The sequence below is a fragment of the Triticum aestivum genome, chromosome 7B, assembly GCF_018294505.1.
Source record: "Triticum aestivum cultivar Chinese Spring chromosome 7B, IWGSC CS RefSeq v2.1, whole genome shotgun sequence".
Classification (NCBI taxonomy): domain Eukaryota; kingdom Viridiplantae; phylum Streptophyta; class Magnoliopsida; order Poales; family Poaceae; genus Triticum; species Triticum aestivum.
The window spans coordinates 13,800,050-13,812,623 of record NC_057813.1 but is presented as its reverse complement, the minus strand read 5'-3'; positions in this window follow the sequence as shown (position 1 = coordinate 13,812,623).

The following is a 12,574-nucleotide window of genomic DNA, read 5'->3' as shown; positions in this document are numbered from 1 at the left end:
TAGAGATGCGAGGTAGCGGCTGCTCTCTATAGATGGAATGAGGTTCTCACTACTGAGTGAAAAGAATTTGGAGAGGTGTGGAAGCGTATGCTTTCCGCGGGGACGCGTGTGTGTTTATATAGCTCAACAAGTACAAGATCGGCAGGTTGTTTGTAGTCTTGATCCGTACTCCAAGCTATACATGAGTTGAGATCATATCTACTCCAAAATCTGCCTACTTTTATACAATACGCACGCATACACTATCGTGACACACATGTCACGTTAGACAAATACATAAATACAAGCTTATCATTTAACATCCTCCCTCAATCTCAACACATCAAGGTTTAGATTGTTTCTGAAGGCTTGGAGCTGTCGAACTTGTAATGATTTAGTAAAACCATTGGCCACTTGATCACCAGTTGGAATAAACTTTATCTCTAACTTTTTCTGAGCAACTCTTTCTCGAACAAAATGAAAATCAATCTCTATGTGTTTTGTTCTCGCATGAAACACAGGATTTGGAGAAAGATATGTTCCTCCAAGATTATCACATCATAAGCGTGACACATGTGGTCTATAGACACCCAACTCATGAAGTAGCGTTTCCACCCACATTACCTCTGCAGTAGCATTTGCTAGTGACTTATATTCTGCCTCAGTACTGGATCGTGAGATAGTTGCTTGTTTCTTTGCTTGCCATGATACAAGGTTGGAGCCAAGAAACACTGTAAGCCCCCCGTGGACTTTCTATCATCTAGGCATCCTGCCCAATCTGCATCAAAGAAAGCACTTACTGCAGTTGATGGAGACTTGCATATACTTAGTCCAGCTCCAGTACTTCCTCGAATATATCTCAGTATTCTTTTCACAGCTGTCCAATGTAAAGTGGTTGGTGCATGCAAGAACTGACAAACCTTATTAACTAAAAAATATATGTCAGGTCTTGTCAGTGTAAGATACTGAAGTGCTCCAACTATGCTTTCGGTATTTTGTTCCCTCTTCTGGACTTAGCAGCTTACCCTCATTCAGTGACAACTTTTCTGTGGTTTACATAGGTGTACTAGAAGGTTTACAATCCTTCATCCCTACACGACTTAAAATATCATAGGCATATTTCTCTTGAGTGAGCAAAATGCCATCTTGCACCTTCTTTACTTCAATGCCTAAGATGTAGTGCAATTCTCCCAAATCTTTTAATGCAAAATCACTTTTTAATTTTCTTAGCAAGGCTAATGTGGCATCTTGTGAGGAGCTTGCTACAATTATGTCATCAACATAAATCAACATTTCTATGATCACCTTTCCTTTTTTGAAGAAGAACAAGGAAGTATCTCCCTTTGATGGACATAATCCAAAGCTGCTGCAACTTAAGGCTCAGTCTTGAATACCATGCCCTTGGTGCTTGTTTCAAACCATACAAGGCTTTATCCAACCTGCATACATAGTTAGGTTTGGAGCTATTTTCAAAGCCTGGTGGTTGCCGCATATAAACCTCTTCCTCGAGAACGCGTGTAGAAACATATTCGGAACATCCAATTGGTGAAGGTTCCATCCCCTGGAAACAGCAACAGACAGAACAAGTCTGATAGTAGCAGCCTTCACTACTGGATTGAAGGTGTCCTCATAATCAATGCCATAACATTGTTTAAAACCCTTAGCTACTAGCCTAGCTTTATATCTATCTATTATTCCATATGCCTTCTTTTTAATTTTGTATACCCATTTACAATCTATGATATTCCTCCCTAGCTTTGGTGGAACTAGATGCCACGTTTTGTTCTTCATTAAAGCATCATACTCAATACTCATAACATTTTCCAATTTTTATCATGCAATGCTTCTAGCACGTTCTGTGGCTCACCAATAGCTGCAAAGTTTGCAAACTTAAAAATTTGTCATACCTGACCGTGCCATCCTTGGGCACTAAAGGTTTGGTAATACCTTGATGTAAACGAGTGACCCGCGTGGTTATAGTTGGTGTAGCCACAGCCGATCCGGTAGCAGCCGTAGAGGATCCCTCTCCTCGTACTGACGCAAGTGACGCAGGTGAATCACCCTCGACAGCCGCGCGATCAGCCAGTCGTGGATCCGTGGTCTCCCGATGAGGGAGTCCTGGATTAGGGGGTATCCGGACAGCCGGACTGTGTACAACGTCCGGACTATTAAAGCGTGAAGATACAAGACTCAAGACTTCGGCCCGTGTCCGGATGGGACTCTCCTTTGCGTGGAAGACAAGCTTGGCGATCCGGATATTGTGTTTCCTTCCTTGTAACCGACTCCATGTAAACCCTAGCCCTCTCCGGTGTCTATATAAACTGGAGAGGTTGGTCCTTAGAAGGCCGATCACAATTACAATCATACCATCATAGACTAGCTCTTAGGGTTTAGCCTCTACGATCTCGTGGTAGATCTACTCTTGTACTACCCATATCTTCAATATTAATCAAGCAGGAAGTAAGGTTTTACCTCCATCGAGAGGGGCCGAACCTGGGTAAACACCTGTGTCCCTTGCTTCCTGTTACCATCAGCCTTGATGCACAGATCGGGACCCCCTACCCGAGATCCGCCAGTTTTGACACCGACATTGGTGCTTTCATTGAGAGTTCCTCTGTGTCGTCGATATAGGGCTTGATGGCGCCTCCAATCGTCAACAACACGGTCCAGGGCGAGACTTTTCTCCCCGGACAGATCTTCGTGTTCGGCGGCTTCGCACTGCGGGCCAATTCGCTTGGCCACTTGGAGCAGATCGACAGCTATGCCCCTGGCCACCAGGTCAGGTTCAAAAACTTGAACTACAGGGCAGACATTCGGGGAGACTTGATCTTCAACGGATTCGGGCCAGTGCCAGGAGCACCGAACAGTCACGATGAGCACGGTTTAGACCTGCTGTCAAATGATGCGTGGGATATCACCCCGGCAGAAGCCTCAGATCTAAATCCGGAGCAGGTTGCGTTGCCTAAGGACAGAAGGCTGGACCCCGTCCCTCAGGCCACACACTCATCGGCGGTGGAGCCGAACACAGGTCTCACCTCTGTGGAAGCCTGTAACCCCGCCCCCCGGACTCTTACCCGGTTGTTGGTTCCGGTCCGCACACCCTTGAGCCAGCCGAGCCAGGCTGGGCTCCGGTAATGGAGTTTACCGCTGAGGACATCTTTCAGCACTCGCCCTTTGGCGACATGCTGAACTCATTGAAGTCTCTCTCTTTGTCAGGAGGCACTGGGCTGAACTATGTCCGGCTTGAGTGGGGAGCAGGCGACGACGGAATTCGTTGCCCACCCACCACCCACTTCATTGCCACGGTCGATGATCTAACCGACGTGCTTGACTTCGACTCCGAAGACATCGACGGTATGGACGACGATGCAGGAGAATTACAGGAGCCACCGCTCACAGGGCGGTGGACGGCGACCTCCTCATACGATATATATATGGTGGACACTCCGAAGGAAACCAATGGCGACGAGGCAACGAAGGATAACCCTCAGGAAGAAAAGCAAAGCATGGGCGTCGTCGGGGCCGCTCCAAGCCCCGCCACAACAATACCGGCCCCGAAGATGAAAGCAATCCAGATGACGCTGAAGAGGAAATAACACTGACCAGCCCACCTTCGAACAGGCCGAACAGGAAGATGAGCAGGTCAGCCCAGAAGAACAGGCGACGGACGGATATCTTGAGGAGTACAACTACATGCCCGCCTCCGAAGACGAGATTAGCCTTGGTGACGACGAGTTCGGCGTGCCTGAGGATCCCTTGGAGCAGGAGCGCTTCAAGCGTCGGCTTATAGCCACTGCGAGGATCCTGAAGAAGAAGCAGCAGCAACTCCAGGCTGATTAAGACCCGCTCACAGATAGATGGACTGAAGTCCTGGCAGCCGAGGAATACGAACTCGAGCGCCAAACAGCTGACCGGCCAACCCGTGGCCGGGATAAAATGGGATATCAGCCCGAATACTAGCCCGCACCCCCACACCGATACACTACGGCCCAGGGCAATAGGCAAGACCTGCAAGATATTCTGGAAAACAAAGCAGGACAGCCAAGATCGATCTACGGATCACGAGGGCGCGCCCCAGCGCGCGACGATGACCGTCACGCCGGATACATTATCAACAAGTCCGGCCGGGCCAAACACAACAACCCAGACCAATTCGAACTGCGTAGCCACATAGCCCGGCATAGAGGTGCCGCACACCCCCTCTGCTTCACTGACGAAGTGATGGATCATGAATTCCCAGAAGGGTTCAAACCCGTAAACATCGAATCATACGATGGCATAATAGACCCCGCAGCATGGATCAAAGATTTCCTTCTCCACATTCACATGGCCCGCGGAGATGATCTACACGCCATCAAGTATCTTCCCCTTAAGCTCAAAGGACCAGCGTGGCACTAGCTAAACAGCCTGCCAGCAAATTCCATTGGCAGTTGGGAAAACCTGGGAGACGCATTCCTCGAAAACTTCCAGGGCACATATGTGCGACCATCGCATGCTGATGACCTGAGACACATTACTCAACAGCCCGAAGAGTCAGCCAGGAAATTCTGGACTCGGTTCCTAACTAAAAAGAACCAAATAGTTGACTACCCGGACGCCGAAGCCCTGGCGGCTTTTAAGCATAATATCCGTGACGAGTGGCTTGCTCGACACCTCGGCCAGGAAAAACCCAAGTCCATGGCAGCTCTCACAACACTAATGACCCGCTTTTGCGCGGGCGAGGACAGCTGGTTGGCTCGCAGCGGCACCACGCCACATTCCGGCACTTTGGATGTCCGCGATAACAACGGCAAGCCACGACGCAACAGACATAAGTGACGGAACAACGACGACAACACTGAAGACACGGCAGTAAACGCCGGATTCAGCGGATCCAAGTCCGGTCAGCGGAAGAAGCCGTTCAAAAGAAATAATCAGGGACCGTCCAGTTTGGACCGCATACTGGAGCGCTCGTGCCAAATTCATGGCACCCCGGACAAGCCATCCAACCACACCAATAGAGACTGCTGGGTGTTCAAACAGGCCGGCAAAATAAACGTCGAAAACAAGGACAAGGGGCTGCACAGCGATAATGATGAAGAGCCCCGACATCCGAACATGGGGGGGGGGACAAAAGAAATCCCCCCCCCCCCGCCAGGTGAAACGGTCAACATGATCTACGCCACTCACATCCCCAAGCAGGAACGGAAGCGAGCACTACGGGACGTCTATGCGATGGAGTCAGTCGCCCCCAAATTCAACCCATGGTCAGCTTGTCCGATCACCTTTGATCGTAGGGATCATCCTACTAGAATCCGGCACGGCGGCTCAGCCGCATTGGTCTTAGACCCAATCATCGACGGATTCCACCTCACGCAAGTCCTTATGGACGGCGGCAACAGCCTGAACCTGCTTTATCAGGACACAGTGCACAAAATGGGCATTGACCCTTCAAGGATCAAGCCCACCAAAATCACCTTTAAAGGTGTAATTCATGGAGTAGAGGCCTGCTGTACGGACTCCATAACATTGGAAGTGGTCTTCGGATCTCCGGACAACTTTCGAAGTGAAGAGTTAATCTTCGACATCATCCCTTTCCGTAGTGGTTACCACGCACTGCTCGGACGAACCACATTTGCTAGATTCAATGCGGTACCACACTATGCATACCTCAAGCTCAAGATGCTAGGACCGCGCGGGGTCATCATTCTCAATGGAAACATGGACCGCTCCCTTCGAACAGAAGAGCATACGGCAGCCCTCGCGGCGGAAGTACAATGCGGCCTACTCCAACAAACCAATCCGGCAACAACTTCGAGCACCGTTAAGAGAGTCCGGAGCACCCCGCAACAGGATCATCAAGCACGCCAAGAGCGCGACTAGTAGTCTGGCCTCTGCTCAAGCCCCATCAAAGTAGTGTTCGTGCCACACGTACACAATTACGCACTCAAGATACCATGGGCGTAGGCGGAGGCACAACAACGACTCAGTCAACAGTGCGGGTCACCGCTACATACCTCCTTAATCTTTCCCTTTTACTTTCAGGACATTGCTTTAGCGCAGCCTCTTCAGAAGAGCCGGATTGCCGGACCGACATAGGAGAGACAACCAAGGAGGCAACAGGCGTTGCGCACAGAAGCAAATACCCAGGTGGAATCTATTTACGATCGTTATACCTGCTTATCTATCTGTACGCGGCCTGCCCCTGGATAGGACATGCCAAATAGTCCTATTTATCTCCGCTTAATGCATCCATTGTAAACATACGCTTAAACGTATTATTCATCAATGGGAGATCATCAATGGTGTCAGCTTATTATTCTTATTTGAGCATTTTTTCTTACAAATGTTTATTCGATATTGCATCCGTATACCCTGGTACATTCAGTTTGCCAGGGGCTTCTTATGGTGCCCCATAATACGGCAGTACAAGTCCGAACACTTTCAACAGGGCGGCACCCCGAACTTATAGCACTATATGCATCAGCTCCGAATCATGTCTTGGGTCTACAGTTGGGTTAGCCCGGCTCCCTTGTTTTGGTACCTTACGTTCCGTTATATCGGCTAAGGTAGCGCAGGGAGAACTACTGCGATTGTGTCCCGGTTCTTCTGGACAAGCACCTCAGTAGAGAAAGCCGAAAACTGACCGGCATGATGTGGCGAGAGCTGGTCGCAGTTCGAGAGGTCCTAAAATCCTTAAAGATTTTCTACTTTAGGCGATAAATCGGCTTCGTCCGATCTAGGCATGTATAGAGCCCCAATTCGGCCTTCCAGATTCTATGGGCTTCGCTAAAATTTAAAATTGTAGACTTCTATGGCTAAGTGAAAGTTATAAAGCCGCATAGCCCGATTGCCTTGTTCGCTGCGCCGGACACCTCCTTAAGGGACCAAACATTTGGATAAATAGTGTCCGGGTTTTCCACGAACACCCCAGTACTAGTTACGTGGGGCCGGAAGCCGACGACTGGCCTACTTTCAGAATTTTATAGACAGCCACACAGAAGGTAATATTTTAAATAACAAAGGCACTACATAGCGCAAGTAACTTCGTCTTTAAATTACAAACATGGCAGAAGTGAATTCATTCTAAAATGGTGTCCTTGGTACATTCATCGGCCATGAGACGAGCACCCTTCATAACGCCATCATAGTACATCTCGGGATGGCGATGCGCCTTGCCCTCCGGCGGCCCATCCTTCACCAGCTTCTCCGCATCCAGCTTGCCCCAATGCACCTTGACGCGGGCAAAGGCCCGGCGGGCACCCTCAATGCAAACGGATCGCTTGATCACTTCAAGCCGCGGACAGGCATCCACCATCCGCTTGATCAGGCCAAAGTAGCTACTGGGCAGGAGCTCACCAGGCCACATCCAGACTATGAAATCTTTCATAGCCAGTTCGGCCGCCCTGTGGAGTTCGACCAACTGCTTCAGTTGGTCACTCAGAGGCATTGGGTGTTCGGCCCCAGCATACTGGGACCAGAACAGCTTCTCTGTTGAGCTCCCCTCCTGGGCAAGGTAGAACTCCGCAGCGTCTGATACACTGTGTGGTAGATCCGTGAATGCCCCTGGAGAGCTCCGAATTCGAATAAGTAAAAGAAACACCTCCTCCACATGTTTGCTTTGCATAAAGAACTTCTTACCCGCTGCTATATTTTTGGCCTCCTGGATTTCCTGCTGTGCCTTCTCGGCTTCGGCCTTAGCGTCTTTTATACTCACAAGGGCCTTCGCAAGCTCAGCCTCTTTCATCTTCAGATCATGCTCCACGGACTCGTACTTCTTGCCGAGGTCCCAGAGCTCTTGCTGTACCTCGCCCACTCTAGCACTTTGCTTTTCGCACTCCTTGCATTCCAAGGCCGCCTTATCTTCGGCCTCAGACAACACTTTCTTCAGGGACGCCACTTCGATGGTGGCCCCTGTCACACAGTCACGACGCTTTGGCGTTAGACTAACCAATTTTGTTTATCCTTAAACACATAAGAGCGGGGAATCACTTACCCTTGTTCTCTTCGAGCTGCCTCTTAGTGAGGTCGAGCTCTCCCTATGCCTGCTCCAGGTCCCGCTTTAGTTTGGCAACCTCGGTTGTGCGGGCAGCAGTAGCAAGCAGCACGGCCTGCTTATTCACACGAACATTTATTATTAAACTCCTGCGGATCATAATTGACCCTCTGTTTGGCTTTTCCTTCCGAACACCAAACAGAGTATCCGGGGCTACTACCTATCGGGTGGTAATCTCATACATTTTTTACTTACCTCAAAGCCTGTCAGCAGGCTGGTGCAGGCTTCAGTTAGTCCTCTCTTGGCGGACGAAACCTTCTGAATCACCGCACTCATAAGAGTGCGGTGCTCCTCATCCATGGAAGCGCCGCGAAGCGCTTCTCGCAGACAATCCGGCGCCTCGGGCGCAACAGAAGTCCTCGACACAGACGGCTCACCCTCCGTAACGAGGGGCTGCCCGCCTGAGTCCGGAACCATTGAAGGTTCCGAAACTGTGTTCAGCTGAGAGCCCAGCTTACCGTGGCTCTCATCGACACGATCCGCGGGGATCTTGAACCCCGCGTGTCCGACATCTGGAATCCCACCTTGGGGCGTCTCCAGATTCACCTCCCCCCGCTCTGGGAGCCTTCGGGACAACACCTCCGTGTCATCCGCGGGTTGAGGAGTAGTGGCCGTCGGAAGCAAATTCATCTCTGAATCGCTCAGGGATCCGGAGGAAGATACCTCGGGATGAACCCTGGCCGGACTGCATATATGTTCGGCATTATAAATACAAAAACTATGAAGTGAAATCATGATAGAGTGTGGACACTTACGATCGCACTGGGGGCTTCCCCCTGGGTAGCCACCCCTCCTCGCTGTGAGCGACCGTGGCGGAGTAGTCCGGAAGGGACACCCTCCCCTTCTTGGACGCCCCAGCCTCCCCCTCCGGGGCGGCTTTTCTCTTTTTCTCCTCCCCAGAGCGGGGAGGTAGAGTTTCTTCTTGCTTCCCCCCGCCTCCGTGGGAGGAATCTGTCTCGTCGTCGTCGGACGACGTGGGTATGACGGCTTTGCGCCGAGGGCCTTTTCCGGCCCCCTGGTCCGCCTCCCCTGGTCCCTCATCCTTTCCGGATGGGGCATCTTCTTCTTCTTCTTCTTCCTCCCCTTCGTGGGAGGAGTGTGCCTCGTCGTCTTCGGACGAGGCTTCTGGCGCAACCTTATGCCGGAGACCCTTTCGGGTCCCCGGGCCTTCTTTTCGTCCTTCTTCTCCGGCACCTTGTACGGTGCCGGGACCAGCATCTCCGTCAGGAGAGCATCAGCTGGGCCTTCTGGCAGCGGAGCCGGACAGTAAACCTGCTCCGCTATCTCCACATAATCCTGAGCAAATATGCATAACTACTTGAGGCTCTCCCATGAATATATTGGGAAGAACCGAATGCGGTGGTGGTCTGAGAACTCACCTGACTAGGAGGCCGCGCGGCGTGAAGCCCGCGGTCTGGGAGGAGGTACTTCGGAGGCCTTGAACAACACCTTCCATGTGCCTTTGTGCGTCATGTCGTAGAGCTTCCGGAGCGTCTGGTGTTCGGCCGGGACGAACTCCCACAGATTGAATGCCCGCCTTTGGCAGGGCAGAATCCGGCGAACGAGCATGACCTGGATCACGTTGACAAGCTTGATGTTCTTGTCCTTCATGCTTTTGATGCAGGTCTGGAGTCCGGTCAGCTCCGTAGATTCGCCCCAGGGCAGGCCCTTCTTTTCCCAGGAGGTGAGCCGCATGGGGGCTCCGGATCGGAACTCGGGGGCCGCCACCCAGTTGGCGCCACGCGGCTCAGTGATGTAGAACCACCCCGATTGCCACCCTTTTACGGTCTCCGCAAAGGAGCCATCCAGCCAGGTGACGTTAGGCATCTTGCCCACCATGGCCCCTCCGCACTCCGCTTGCTGCCCGCTTACAATCTTCGGCTTCAAGCAGAAGGTTTGCAGCCACGGGCCAAAGTGAGGCCGGATGCGGAGGAAGGCCTCGCATACGACGATGAACGCCGAGATGTTGAGGACGAAATTTGGGGCTAGATCATGGAAATCTAGCCCGTAGTAGAACATGAGCCCGCGGACGAAGGGATGAAGTGGAAATCCCAGTCCACAGACGAAGTGGGCAACGAACACGACCCTCTCGTGGGGTCCTGGGGTCAGAATGACCTACCCGGCATCCGGTAGCCGGTGCGCTATGTCTGCGGCCTAGTATCCGGCCACCCGAAGATTTGTGACATGCTTCTTCTTGACGGTGGAAGCCACCCACTTGCCTCCTGCACCGGACATGTTTAGCTGTGCGGAGAAGACTTGGGCTTGGGCGCTGGAGCTCAAAGGGGCAAGAGTGGGCAAGGGAGAAAGAAGGCGTGGGAAAAATGAGGAAATCTTATCCCTTTATAGAGGCGACGAAAGCGGTGCGCCTCCCCACTTGCCCGTTGGGAATCGCTTGCTTCCCAAGCGCCACAATTGATGGTGTGGTGGGATTACCCATACCCGTATTGATGAGAATCCCGTGATAAGGGGACACGATCTTTGCTTTGACAAGACCTGTCAAAGAAACTGCCTCGCAATATGCGCTGTGGCTGGTTGTGGGAAAACGGTTCGAATAATGATCCGACCGTAATAACATGTCACGTCGTCTAAAAAAGTTGTCAGCAGAGTGCATTTGTGAAATATCATTCTCTCTACAGCGGTGTGTGAAGATCATTTTGTGGATCTGGACACAATTCAAGTGTTCGATAATTACTTCGGAGTATTCGGAGAAGGAACCCGCCCTGCAATGCCGAAGACAAGACTGCGCACCGGACTCATCGTCATTGAAGCCTGGTTCAGGGGCTACTGAGGGAGTCCTGGATTAGGGGGTATCCAAACAGCCGGACTGTGTACAACGTCCATACTATTCAAGTGTGAAAATACAAGACTCAAGACTTCGGCCCGTGTCCGGATGGGACTCTCCTTTGCGTGGAAGACAAGCTTGGCGATCCGGATATTGTGTTTCCTTCCTTTTAACCGACTCCATGTAAACCCTAGCCCTCTCTAGTGTCTATATAAACTGGAGAGGTTGGTCCTTAGAAGGCCGATCACAATTACAATCATACCATCATAGGCTAGCTCTTAGGGTTTAGCCTCTACGATCTCGTGGTAGATCTACTCTTGTACTACCCATGTCTTCAATATTAATCAAGCAGGAAGTAGGGTTTTACCTCCATCGAGAGGGCCCGAACCTGGGTAAACACCTGTGTCCCTTGCTTCCTATTACCATCAGCCTTGATGCACAGATTGGGACTCCCTACCCGAGATCCGCCGGTTTTGACACCGAGACCCGAGGGCTGTCGGTTAATGATGGCGACGCGTGATCACGGGCCCGCAACATGCTGTCGGGGCCATCATTGTGTTGTGGGCCAGACACCCCAGCCCTAGCCGGCTCTCGACATGTTGCATGTGATGACAACGGCAAGTCACCCCGCCCGACCGCACTGATGCACCGGATTGCGTGGCGCACGCTGACGGGCTAGATCTACAACGCGCGGCTGGCGGCGGCGTTAGAGAATCGCTCATGGGATCCGCGTCGGACCCGCCTGCACCATCCACTACTGGAATCAGGATCTTTGCTGTCAGCCAGGTCTTTACTGTCAGCTTGCTGATGGCAAAGAAGGTCTTTGCCATTAGTATACAGAAAGCTGACGGTAAAGAAAGAGCTGACGACAAAGAGCGCGTTTGCCATCAGCCATATCTTTGCCGTCAGCTAGCGGACGACATAGAAGCTTTGTGCTACATCTTGAGCTTGCGTTGGTTTTCCTTGAAGAGGAAAGGGTGATGCAGCAAAGTAGCATAAGTATTTCCTTTAGTTTTTGAGAACCAAGGTATCAATCCAGTAGGAGGCTCCTCGAAAGTCCCACGCACCTACACAAACAAACAAAGAACTCACAACCAACGCAATAAAGGGGTTGTCAATCCCTTCACGGCCACTTGCGAAAGTGAGATCTGATAGAGATAGTATGATAAGATAAATATATTTTTGGTATTTATAATATAGATGCAAAAAGTAAAAATGCAAATAAAAGTAGATTGAAAGCTTATATGATAAAAGAAAGACCCGGGGGCCATAGGTTTCACTAGTGGCTTCTCTCAAGATAGCATAAGTATTACGGTGGGTGAACAAATTACTGTCGAGCAATTGATAGAAAAGCGAATAATTATGAGATTATCTAGGCATGACCATGTATATAGGCATCATGTCCGTGACAAGTAGACCGACTCCTACCTGCATCTACTACTATTACTCCACACATCGACCGCTATCCAACATGCATCTAGAGTATTAAGTTCATAAGAATAGAGTAACACATTAAGAAAGATGACATGATGTAGAGGGATAAACTCAAGCAATATGATATAAACCCCATCTTTTTATCCTCGATGGCAACAATACAATACGTGCCTTGCAACCCTTTCTGTCACTGGGTAAGGACACCGCAAGATTGAACCCAAAGCTAAGCACTTCTCCCATGGCAAGAAAGATCAATCTAGTAGGCCAAACCAAACTGATAATTCGAAGAGACTTGCAAAGATAACTCAATCATACATAAAAGAATTCAGAGGAGATTCAAATAT